Genomic DNA, 12,820 nt, shown 5'->3' with positions numbered 1-12,820 from the left:
CCAATCTGGATAGCTGTCACTCCTTCAGTTATCTTGTTTGGCTAATACTCCAACAAAGCTCATTTCAGCAACTGATTATGTACCTGAAGTTTCCCGCTTCCTAACAAGCTTCCAGTATTACAACTGCAATATTTTCCCATGCTTCCAGTGTCAGACAAGGGAATTAAAAGCTTTAAACAGGGCTATAGCTCTCAATAAATATTGTCTTCATGTCTGTAGATGGCCTTTCTACTGTGAAATAGGCATTCCACCTCATTTCACCAGAGAAACTGAATACATAGCATTCCTATTTTTCAGCTCATTTCTTCAGCATTTTCCTTTTTAAACCTACAGGGAAGTGTGCTCGTAGTGAATTGTTTTCAGCTTCCTTCCCTCCCTATCAAATAAAGTTTTATAATAAGAGGGATTTCAGCATTACAAGAATACTACCTTATTCCCTCTCTCATGCTGTAGTGCAATAAAAAAAAAGAACTAACAGTTTTATCATTTCAGTACTAATTCCCTGAGATAGTCACGAGAAAACATGTAAAGCCTGATGCCATTTCACATCTTGTAAGGGAATAAAAAAGGGAATCATAGCTATGTGGAGAATGTTGTAGAATATATCATGCACGTTGTTTGAATCATTTTACTCATGAAAACCGCCCATTAACTTCTGAAGGAGTTTTCTGTCACTAAAGATTACAAAATCAGGCCCAGTGTAAGCATCAGGTTTGTCTTTTGGGTAAATTTTTTCCTTCTTAAAAATCCTGTTGAGAAAACAAGCAGGGATATATAAGATGAGGAAGGAATTCTAATTTGCATCATGTGATTGCTTTGCAATAAAATGCTGTACAAGTATGATCCCACACAAATTGTTCAAACCTCCTTATTTGCTTTCTAGATTAAAAAACAGTAATAAAAGTGAAAACCAAACAAGAATGTCGAGAAATCTCAACTTGGTCTAACTAGCTAATAGCCTGAGTATCAGAAAATACAAAATCCATTGTGCTTTATAAGCAAGACATTATTATTCAAATGCACCCATGGTGCTTATGACTGGTTTTCCTCATTTGAGGTTAAATTCAATATTTCACTAAAAATCATTGTGTCTTCTGTAACATTCATTTAACTGAGTCATTTAATTGTCAAGGGTTCCCATTAAAGTAATTGTTTCAAAGAGCTTTAAAATATCAAGAGTTTTATGCTGTTCAAGTGAGTTTAGCTGGAATTACTTTTTTTTAATGAAAGGTAAAATAGCACAAAATTAGCAGCTAGGAGATGTCCATTTACCAATAGTATATTGGTCTGGTATTCAGTGAAATTAGATTTTCAGCCATGTTTCAGAGAGAAAAAAGCATTCTCTCTCCTTTGCTATAGTTGGAATATTTCTTCCTCTTCATTGTTTCATCATTGTGGGCAGTAGCTAATACAGTTATCTTAGAGAAGCATTATATACTGTGGAGCAATTAAACATGAAGATTCTCAAGGAACAGTTTTCCATCATGATATTTTTTTCTTCAAATTTGTGCTGAATGAACAAGATGGTAGAACAGTTCCTTGTTTCTTCCGTGAAGTTATCAGCATGCCCTCCAGTACAGGCCACAGAAACAAGCGTTTCTACCTTACTGTCTGAATGGTTAATATGCTCATTGCTCTGCAGGGGGATATTTCATCTACTCATCAGATCCAAAAATGTTGACCTTTATAAACACGCTGTCCAAGGACAGAAGGCTAGTAGCTTTCAGCTTGGTGTATTCTGTGAAGCTGCATCCAAACTGTCCAGTGACTAGACAGTCTGGAAAGAAAGGGGAAACTGAGCTGTTGCCTGGGGTGGTGTAGTGTTAGGCTAAATTTCACACTCCCTAGTATTTATTTGCAAAGGTTTTTAAATAAGAGCCATTATCAATCTTCCTGCCTTATGCATTAAGGACAATTTTTGTCAGTCCTACTTCCACCAGTCTCAGGAAATGTAATAAACATAAACCAATCATTTTCTTTCTACCTGAACTATCCTTTGTATGAAATGTCGCTTCCCTTTATTGCTCCATGTCCTCATTGGCATTTGGCACCCAACATGTATCAGTAGCATGGAATCAGATCTCCTTGTTCTTTATTTCTCCCATCTAGAAATCTTAGATTACATGTTTTGTATCAGATCATCTCTATTTGCATTTGAGAGATGACTTCAATAATATAAACCCGCATACCAGAAAAATACCAGTTAAGTGGATTTACTTTTGGAAGGGGAAAAGTTTATTAACTGGAGATAGGTTTCTGGAACTAAACTACTTATAGCAGCGTTTATTGGGGTAATTTTAGTAGAAAATATAATGGATCAAATTATGGGGCTCAGTCCTTCTTCAGACTACCATCTGTGGAGGGTACAGTGTGTTAGTCTGACTAAAAACCAAGTAAAGATCATGTGATGTGGACCATTATTATTATTTGACGAAGAGTTCTTGGCACCTTCTAGACTAACAGACATATTGGAGCATAAGCTTTCATGGGTGAATATCCACTTCGTCAGATGCATATAGTGGAAATTTCCAGAGGCAGGTATAAATATGCAGTCAAGTATCAGTCTAGAGACATCTGATGAAGTGGCTATTCACCCATGAAAGCTTATGCTCCAATACGTCTTTTTAGTCTATAAGGTGCCACAGGACTCTTTGTCGCTTTTTACAGATCCAGACTAACACGGCTACCCCCTCTGATACTTTATTATTGTTGTTACTCCTGAAGCAAAAGCAAACAGAAGAAGATGGAACATACTTAATGAGTGAGGTGTCCCCAAAGAGCTTGAACGTTTCATGAAATTGTTATGTTTTGAGTAACTTCTTTCAGGAGGGAAACAGAGAGAGCTTGCAGACTAATAGCGGAAAGGGGGGGAAAAACAACATAAGGAAGAGGGAAGTTTTAAAGTGACCTTAACATTTGGGGTTTTGTATGGTTCAGAATACAGATTTGTCTTGAATATATTTCAATATTTTGTATCAGTGAGGTGGAAGTAACTATAAAATCACTCCTGATCTTTGATTATTAGCAGGTGAATATGCCCAATGGTCTGTGATGGGATGTTAGATGGGGTGGGATCTGAGTTACTACAGAGAATTCTTTCCTGGGTGCTGGCTGGTGAGTCTTGCCCACATTCTCAGGGTTTAACTGATCACCATATTTGGGGTTGGGAAGGAATTTTCCTCCAGGGCAGATTGGTAGAGGCCCTGGAGGTTTTTCGCCTTCCTCTGCAACGTGGGGCATGGGTCACTTGCTGGAGGATTCTCTGCAACTTGAGGTCTTAAACCACGATTTGAGGACTACAATAACTCAGACATAGGTTAGGGGTTTGTTACAGGAATGGGTGGGTGAGATTCTGTGGCCTGCATTGTGCAGGAGATCAGACTAGATGATCATAATGGTCTCTTCTGACCTTAAAGTCTATAAGTCTATAAAATTTACAGATGACACAAAGATTGGCTTAGTGGCAAATAATGAGACAGTCTGGAAAGTCATATGAAATGATGTGGATTGCTCAGCAAACTGGCCCATTCAAGTGAAATGCATTTCAGCACAGCCAAATGGAAGATCTTACGTCTAGGAATAAGGAATGCAGGCAACATGCATGGAATGGGTGACTGTGACTCTGAAGCAATGATTCTGAAAAGGATTTAGAAGTCATAGTGGACGAACACCACCACAACTGGTCCGTGTGATCCTGTGACAAGAATTTCTAATGTGATCCTACGATACACAAACAGGGGAGCAGTGAGTATAGGGTGACCAGATGTCCTGATTTTATAGGGACAGTCCCGTTTTTTGGGTCTTTTTCTTATATAGGCTCCTATTACCTTCCATCCCCTGACCTGATTTTTCACATGTGCTCTCTTGTCACCCTAAGTGAGTAGGAGAAGGGTGGTCATTTTAAATCTTTAAACAGCATTGGCAGGAATACTGGAATACTGCATCAAGTTCTGGTGCCTTCATTTTTTTAAAAGATATTGAAAAATTGGAGAAGGTGCACAAAAGAATTGCAGAAATGATTTGACGGCTGGATAAGAAGCTCAATTTGGTTAGTTACAAAAAAGTAGCCTGGGAAGTGACTTGATTACAGCTTATCAGTACCTTCATGGGGAGAAAATACCAGGTATTAAAGGAGTCTTTAACTTAGAGGAGAAAGGCCTGGATGTTAAAACCAGACAAATTCAAATCAGAAATAAGGCATACATTTTAACACTAAAGTTAATTTAATCATTAGAACAAATTACAAAGGGAAGTGGTGGCTTTTTCATCTTTTGAAGCCTTCAGCTCAAGACTGGATGACTTTCTGAAAGATATGCTTTAATCAAACACAAGTTACTGGGCTCATTACAGGAGTAACTAGTTGAAATTCTATGACCTGTTTTATGCAGGAGGTCCTACTAAATGATCTAATGGTCCATTCTGTCCTTAATAACTATTAATTTAGTAGTCTTTCTGAGCTTATTACTACTAGTTTGTACTGATGAGTATTCCTACTCAGGTAAAAACAGATACCTAGCATGATATTGTACATACCTCTGGCTTGTACATACCTCTTTGGATTGCCAGTCTATTTACTGTCCTAAGGTAAAGGAGAGTAATATAACCGTATCTCTGTGAAGTTAGGTTTGTAGGGCAAAATTTTCAAAAACTCCTTATCCCCATTGTCAAAAATTACTTAGGCACTTAGAAGTCTAAAATCTCATTGAAAGTTAGTGGGATTAGAGTGCCCAAGTGACTTGAAAATGGTACCTAGGCTCCTAAACCAATTAGACTTTTTAGAAAATGTTAGCCATTAATATGTTTTCTGTGGGATGCAGGAGGGACCAAAAACAGCACTATGTGGTAGTGACATTCAAGATATTATTGTTGTGAAAGATGTAACAGGAAGACAGATTCCTAAATTCAGTCCTAGTGTAAGTGGGTGTAACCCCAGTGAAGGCTGTAGAGTATGCAAATACTGGATTAGACCTTGAGGCTACCATGCCAAGCATTCATTGTCTAAGCCCTCGTCCAGACTAACCCGCGGCATCGGCGGGTTAAAATCGATTGCTCGGGGATCGATATATCGCGTCTAGTCTGGACGCGGTGTATCGATCCCCGAGCGCGCTTACATCGATTCCGGAACTCCATCAACCCGAACGGAGTTCCGGAATCGACGCGGAGAGCCGCGGACATCGATGCCGCCCCGTCCAGACTGGTGAGTACCTCGATTTTAGAAATTCGACTTCAGCTACGTTATTCTCGTAGCTGAAGTTGCGTATCTAAAATCGATTTTAATTCCTAGTCTGGACGTGGCCTAAGTGTCACAAATACAAAATCAGAAAAGATTTATCCTTCATGGTGAGAAGCATCCTCAAATCTCTGAATCAGGTTGGCATTAGAAATGTCCAGGAGAGTCTAACAGTCTGATCTGCTTGGTCCCAGAGCTTGGTATGTCCAAATACAGACCAACAAATAGAACAAGAAGGGCATTGCCCTGTTCTCATGGAAAGGTAAGTCACAAAGAGCAAAATAATTTTCCATAACTAGGAACCTGGCAAAGCTTCACAAATTGCCAACGTGGCCATTATCCTTTAGGATTGTTTTAGCTATTGCAGGAGTTTTTTGATCCTTTAGAAGGTGGGGAGAGGCAAGGTGGTATATTGGCCTGTAAAGCTATGCTAGAGAAATTTACTGGGAAACCACATAATCTACAGCATATTAGTTGGGTCTCTGAGTCTATTCTATTGTATATTAATTTTAAGAGTTATATTAGAAAGATGATAGAGCTCCCTACTTTCACAGATGCACTGCACAGACCAAAAATTGTATCTGCGCAAATATTCTCTATAAGGCACAGGATTTAATTAAATAGGATTATTTGATTGTAGGGAAGGACCTCCTCTTACTCTGCAACAGGGTTGGATTTATGTGATGAGGGGACAAGAAGGGAGGATTAGGGACTGCAATCTTGTCCCTTCAGAAATTATTTGGAGAATATTTACAACTAAATAATTAAAAGATGTGGCACTCCATGAGAACACACTGTCCTTTCAATCTAGGAAATCAAGTTAGTAAAAACAATCAAGACAGGTCAAATCAGAGTTATCCTTTTTGCCCTGATACATCATAGGATTCCAGAGCTAGTTTGAAAGTCACCAGGACTACTATTGATATCACTACATTTAAATTTGCTGTCTGTGAAGTACTGTGTGGCAATATCAATAGAGCAAAATCAGCTCTAGCTCCCAGCTTGAATTGTATGAGCAAGCTCCTGTTGGAAAGTGAGATACTAAAGAGAAGCTAGTGTGTCTACTCTGTTGCACATTGGAAAATATTGGAAGTCAACCCAGGCTTCCTGTAGATTAGATCACTATCTTTTCATAATGCAGAGATAATGAGGCCTTTTTAAAGAAATCGGTTGATAGATATTCTCAAATTCTTGCAGTAGTGCACAGCAATAGCTAACTAATAATATCGGTGGAGTACATTTTTTCATATTTAGTGCCCTTAGAAAACATATTTTCTCTATAATCTCTCATTCCTATAAAGTTAGGTCTCTTGGGACCCAATTCTCATTTATCCTAAGGCCACTTTACATCACTCTGGCAATGCAAAGTGTCTGGTAGTGGGTATAAATTACATTTGCATCCACTTTAAGGCCCTTTTTCACTTCCAGAATGGTGTAAAATAGCTTAAGTGTAAATGAGAATTGGGCCCTTGATGTTCGCAGATATGATCAACATTAGAAATCAGGTAGAATACTGATTAATTCTTCTCTGAAGCCTTAACATTATTGTGAAAAAATATAAACCTCCATTTGAATGACTGGGCTCTATTTCTCCATTAAACTGTTGTGGAGCTATCGCCTTGTTAAAAATTGGCTACTCTATCATTCAACAATTTCTGTGTGGCTTTTCATGAGTAAAACTGGTCCTTTGCAGTCTTCTGGCACTACTTCTCAAATTAGAGTCCAAATACAGCATTATGTGGTAAATTAATGTCACCAGTGTTTGTTATAATTCTTCCGTATTATAGAGACTTTTTAACATTATCTTAATGTCGACAGAGCCATTCCTTTTTATTTTGTTAAGTAACAAATCTTCCACACCAATGGCTTTCCTTTTGAAGTCCCCATGAAGAAGCATTAAGTTTATGGCCTTGTCATCCTTGCCAAATGGCTAAAGACTTATGTCAGAGCAGGCGGAAGATTTTAAGGGATTGTTACTCCCAATGGAATCTGGATTCACTCCATCAGGGCTGGCTTTTCCACTTGGGAAGAATGGTGCTTATACAGCAGAAAGAAGGATAAAATATGGCTAAGTGAAGGTCTACCCATGGAGATCTGTGCATACCTATGTGGGGTGTATTCAGATTTTCTTGATTGTCTTTCTCTTTTTAAGAGTCTTGATATTCAGAACCCACTGTCTGAAGTAGCAGCACCCAAACCTTGAAAAACACAGGCACTCGCAAAATCCAGCAGAAGGCTGATAATGTTGGTTAATTAAAATGTTTTTTTCAGTACCTATTGTTTCCTTTGTCTTGAAGCGTGATGTGTAAGAAATTAATTGAAAGGCTAGTTAGTTTCTTTGTGATCTCTGTAGGTGCTCATCCTTTCTTGAGATGCTAGTTTGTAATGTTTTACAGCAGTACTCCCTAGCGAATCACATTCATATTTATGCCTCCAACAGTGTCCATACATGGGGATGGGCTGTCTTTTTTTCTCCACTGATGAGAAAATACAACTGTTACGAGAGGGTATTATACAAAAACTGTTAACCTTTCTATATGAATACCGGTAAATTCTGTACATTGTACAGATCTAAAAGGACTTTTTTCTGTAGTTTCTTTTCTGAGCTCATTAGTCATTAAAATCTGGTAAAAATCAGGTTGAAAATTTACAGCCTGAAAAAGCAGCTATTTCACTTTGAAAATGAAGACTAGTCTAGGGGTTCAGTGAGAGTTTTGTAATAAAAGGTGTTGGCTTTATTTCCTTCATTTTAAAGGTCCTACAGTTAAGCCAGGAAGACTACACTTGTTTGAGTTTTTAAATTTCTTTTTAAAGCTGTCATGTCTCCCCAGGCATCTTTTTGAGAATTATGAATGTATTCCAAAAGCTAAGAAATTAAGGTTAACTAAAGAACATTAGGAAGGAATACCGAGGGAATTTAAAACATTTTAAATGTGTTAATAGTACTTTTCTTTTGAGGAAACAACTGTTTATTACTAGGCTCCCTATTAACTTTTCAATCAAGATCTGATCAGCATAAACACTGATTCTACTTTGACAGCAGTGAGCTCAGACATGCCACACGAGTAGGAGTCTTGTCTTTGATAGCTGGTTCACCCAAATCATAGACTCATAGACTCTAGGACTGGAAGGGACCTCGAGAGGTCATCGAGTCCAGTCCCCTGCCCTCATGGCAGGACCAAATACTGTCTAGACCATCCCTGATAGACATTTATCTAACCTACTCTTAAATATCTCCAGAGATGGAGATTCCACAACTTCCCTAGGCAGTCTATTCCAGTGTTTAACTACCCTGACAGTTAGGAACTTTTTCCTAATGTCCAACCTAAATCTCCCTTGCTGCAGTTTAAGCCCATTGCTTCTTGTTCTATCATTGGAGGCTAAGGTGAACAAGTTTTCTCCCTCCTCCTGATGACACCCTTTTAGATACCTGAAAACTGCTATCATGTCCCCTCTCAGTCTTCTCTTTTCCAAACTAAACAAACCCAATTCCTTCAGCCTTCCTTCATAGGTCATGTTCTCAAGACCTTTAATCATTCTTGTTGCTCTTCTCTGGACCCTCTCCAATTTCTCCACATCTTTCTTGAAATGTGGTGCCCAGAATTGGACACAATACTCCAGTTGAGGCCTAACCAGCGCAGAGTAAAGTGGAAGAATGACTTCTCGTGTCTTGTTTACAACACACCTGTTAATGCATCCCAGAATCACATTTGCTTTTTTTGCAACAGTATCACACTGTTGACTCATATTAAGCTTGTGGTCCACTATGACCCCTAGATCTCTTTCTGCCATACTCCTTCCTAGACAGTCTCTTCCCATTCTGTATGTGTGAAACTGATTGTTCCTTCCTAAGTGGAGCACTTTGCATTTATCTTTATTGAACTTCATCCTGTTTACCTCAGACCATTTCTCCAACTTGTCCAGATCATTTTGAATTTTGACCCTGTCCTCCAAAGCAGTTGCAATCCCTCCCAGTTTGGTATCGTCCGCAAACGTAATAAGCGTACTTTCTATGCCAACATCTAAATCGTTGATGAAGATATTGAACAGAACCGGTCCCAAAACAGAACCCTGCGGAACCCCACTTGTTATACCTTTCCAGCAGGATTGGGAGCCATTAACAACTACTCTCTGAGTACGGTTATCCAGCCAGTTATGCGCCCACCTTATAGTAGCCCCATCTAAATTGTACTTTCCTAGCTTATCTATAAGAATATCATGCGAGACTGTATCAAATGCCTTACTGAAGTCTAGATATATCACATCCACCGCTTCTCCCTTATCCACAAGGCTCGTTATCCTATCAAAGAATATCATCAGATTAGTTTGACACGATTTGTTCTTTACAAATCCATGCTGGCTATTCCCTATCACCTTACCACCTTCCAAGTGTTTTCAGATGATTTCTTTGATTACCTGCTCCATTATCTTCCCTGGCACAGAAGTTAAACTAACTGGTCTGTAGTTTCCTGGGTTGTTTTTATTTCCCTTTTTATAGATGGGCACTATATTTGCCCCCTTCCAGTCTTCTGGAATCTCCCCCGTCTCCCATGATTTCCCAAAGATAATAGCTAGAGGCTCAGATACCTCTTCTATTAACTCCTTGAGTATTCTAGGATGCATTTCATCAGGCCCTGGTGACTTGCAGGCATCTAACTTTTCTAAGTGATTTTTTACTTGCTCTTTCCTTATTTTCTCTTCTAAATCTACCCTCTTCCCGTAAGCATTCACTATACTAGACATTCCTTCAGACTTCTCAGTGAAGACCGAAACAAAGAAGTCATTAAGCATCTCTGCCATTTCCAAGTCTCCCGTTACTGTTACCCCCTCCTCATTGAGCAGTGGGCCTACCCTGTCCTTAGTCTTCCTCTTGCTTCTAATGTATTGATAAAAAGTCTTCTTGTTTCCCTTTATTCCCATAGCTAGTTTGAGTTCATTTTGTGCCTTTGCTTTTCTAATCTTGCCTCTGCATTCCTGTGTTATTTGCCTATATTCATCCTTCGTGATCTGACCTAGTTTCCATTTTTTATATGACGCCTTTTTATTTTGTAGGTCACGCAAGATCTCAAGGGTAAGCCAAGGTGGTCTTTTGCCACATTTTCTATCTTTCCTAACCATCGGAATAACTTGCTTTTGGGCCCTTAATAGCGTCCCTTTGAAAAACTGCCAACTTTCCTCAGTTGTTTTTCCTCTCAGTCTTAATTCCCATGGGACCTTGCCTATCAGCTCTCTGAGCTTACCAAAATCCACCTTCCTGAAATCCATTGTCTCTATTCTGCTGTACTCCCTTCTACCCTTCCTTAGAATTGCAAATTCTATGATTTCATGATCACTTTCACCCAAGCTTCCTTCTACTTTCAAGTTCTCAACAAGTTCCTCCCTATTTGTTAAAATCAAGTCTAGAACAGCTTCCCCCCTAGTAGCTTTTTCAACTTTCTGAAATAAAAAGTTGTCTGCAATGCAGTCCAGGAACTTATTGGATAGTCTGTGCCCTGCAGTGTTATTGTCCCAACATATATCTGGATAGTTGAAGTCCCCCATCACCACCAAATCTTGGGCTTTGGATGATTTTGTTAGTTGTTTGAAAAAAGCCTCATCCACCTCTTCCGCCTGATTAGGTGGCCTGTAGTAGACTCCCAGCACGACATCACCTGTGTTTTTTAACCCTTTTAGCCTAACCCAGAGACTCTCCACCCTTCCGTCTCCTATGTCCATCTCCACCTCAGTCCAAGTGTGTACATTTTTAATATATAAGGCAACACCTCCTCCCCTTTTCCCCTGTCTATCCTTCCTGAGCAAACTATACCCATCCACACCAACATTCCAGTCGTGTGTATTATCCCACCAAGTTTCAGTAATGCCAATAATGTCATAGTTGTATTTATTTATTAGCACTTCCAGTTCTTCCTGCTTATTACCCATACTTCTTGCATTTGTATAAAGGCATCTAAGATACTGGTTTGATTTTGCCTCCCAGCTTTGCCCTGACCCTCCTTCCTCTCTGCCATTATAGCCCGTGCTCCCTCCTGTTTCCAACCCATCTCCCAGGTCTTGTTCCCCACTTACCTGTGGGCTTTGCTCACCTGTCCCCGTCGAACCTAGTTTAAAGCCCTCCTTACCAGGTTAGCCAGTCTGTGCGCAAATAAGGCCTTGAGATGTTCTGTGTGAAATCAACGCAATTGGAAGGGTTTGATAAATGTGTACGTTAAAAAAATTCATTTTTTTAATTTTGGTGTGATAATATTAGACAGACAAGCAAGGTGACCTTTAAAAGGGAATTCATGCTTAGCTTGGTGTGTAGATTAAAAGACTAGTGGCTATTAGAAAGCATCAGAAGAATTAAGTGCTGGGTCTGTTTAAAAAAAAAATCAAGCTGGAACAGTCACCAGAGACTAACAGATTTTGACGTTGGCAGTGTTCTTGAAATCCTCAAAGGGAGTGTTAAAAGCTGTTGAATAATTTGGTACTCAGGAGAAATGCATATAAGAAAATTAAGAGAGAACCCACAGACGTATTGGTCCCTATTATTTGAATTTTTCAAAGAGAACGTGTTTCAGATAAGTTGAAAGAAGATTATGTGCATTCATATGCTTCAAAAATTCAAGTGCTATTAAGACACTTAAGGGGGAGAGAATACACAACACATCGGCAACTTTGAAAACTGTTTCATGAGCATATTGTAGAAGGTCTTGACCCCTGTAGGAGGATGAATGAATTATGTTGCGTTCCACTGTTATATGCTCCATTGATACTGGACATTAAAAGAGAGCATAGGGGGAGCTTTTTTCTTTCTTTTCATCTAATGTTGGAAGAAAGCCAACCTGTCTCAGAAGGGGAAAAAAGTACATGTTGAATTTTGTTATATCTGTGATTCCATCAAATCCCATGACTTAACAAGGGATGGACTGATTAGTACTTGGATAAAAAACCTCCGAGGAGCATTTAGGTGCTTGGTGATTCAACAGGTGACATTCTTGCCTGAGTGAAAATACCGAGCCAATGTCTCAATGTAGAGATAGGGAGGCGCTATAGTTCTGAAGGGTAATGTCATTTAGATATGTAAAACTGAGGTTCTTAATATTTATGGTAATTAACAATCCCATAGGATATACAGGGATATCACTGAGTCTGCCTGTTCCACCAGCCTGGGCTCCCTTACACGATCCTGCTGAGCCAGGCCCTCAAGCCTCCAACATACACACACGGGTAGGGACATACCCAGCTGCAGAAAGACACAGACACTGAAATCAGTACTGCATGGGAAGACTTCAGTTAGAGAATTGCCCAGCACTCAAGTGCATACCCCCTCTGGAGTGTAAACTCAAAATTATACCATCTTGCACTGCACAGAGATCTGTAAAGTGTAAGCTGATTGAAATTCAACCCCTCCCCAATGTGGAGGAAGATATGCACAGCTTTTTCCCTTCCTCCCAGTTATGAATTTCACCAACTGGTTTTAGAGAAAACAAAAACAAGTTTATTAACTACAAAAGGTATATTTTAAGTGCTTATAAAGGATATCAAACTGATCAAAGCAGATTACCCAGCAAATAAAGCAAAAACACAGTATAAGCTTAAAATTCTAAATAA

General features: G+C 39.2%; 1 protein-coding gene across 2 annotated transcripts in view; it reads left to right on the top strand.

Moving 5' to 3' along the window:
• EFNA5 (ephrin A5) overlaps positions 1-12,820 on the top strand; it is a 285,432-nt gene that overhangs the window by 231,591 nt on the left and 41,021 nt on the right. The window lies entirely within an intron of this gene.

This window comes from Gopherus flavomarginatus, chromosome 3, assembly GCF_025201925.1.
Source record: "Gopherus flavomarginatus isolate rGopFla2 chromosome 3, rGopFla2.mat.asm, whole genome shotgun sequence".
Lineage (NCBI taxonomy): Eukaryota > Metazoa > Chordata > Testudines > Testudinidae > Gopherus > Gopherus flavomarginatus.
Note: the sequence above shows the minus strand (reverse complement) of the source record. Positions and strands in the feature narration are given on the sequence as shown.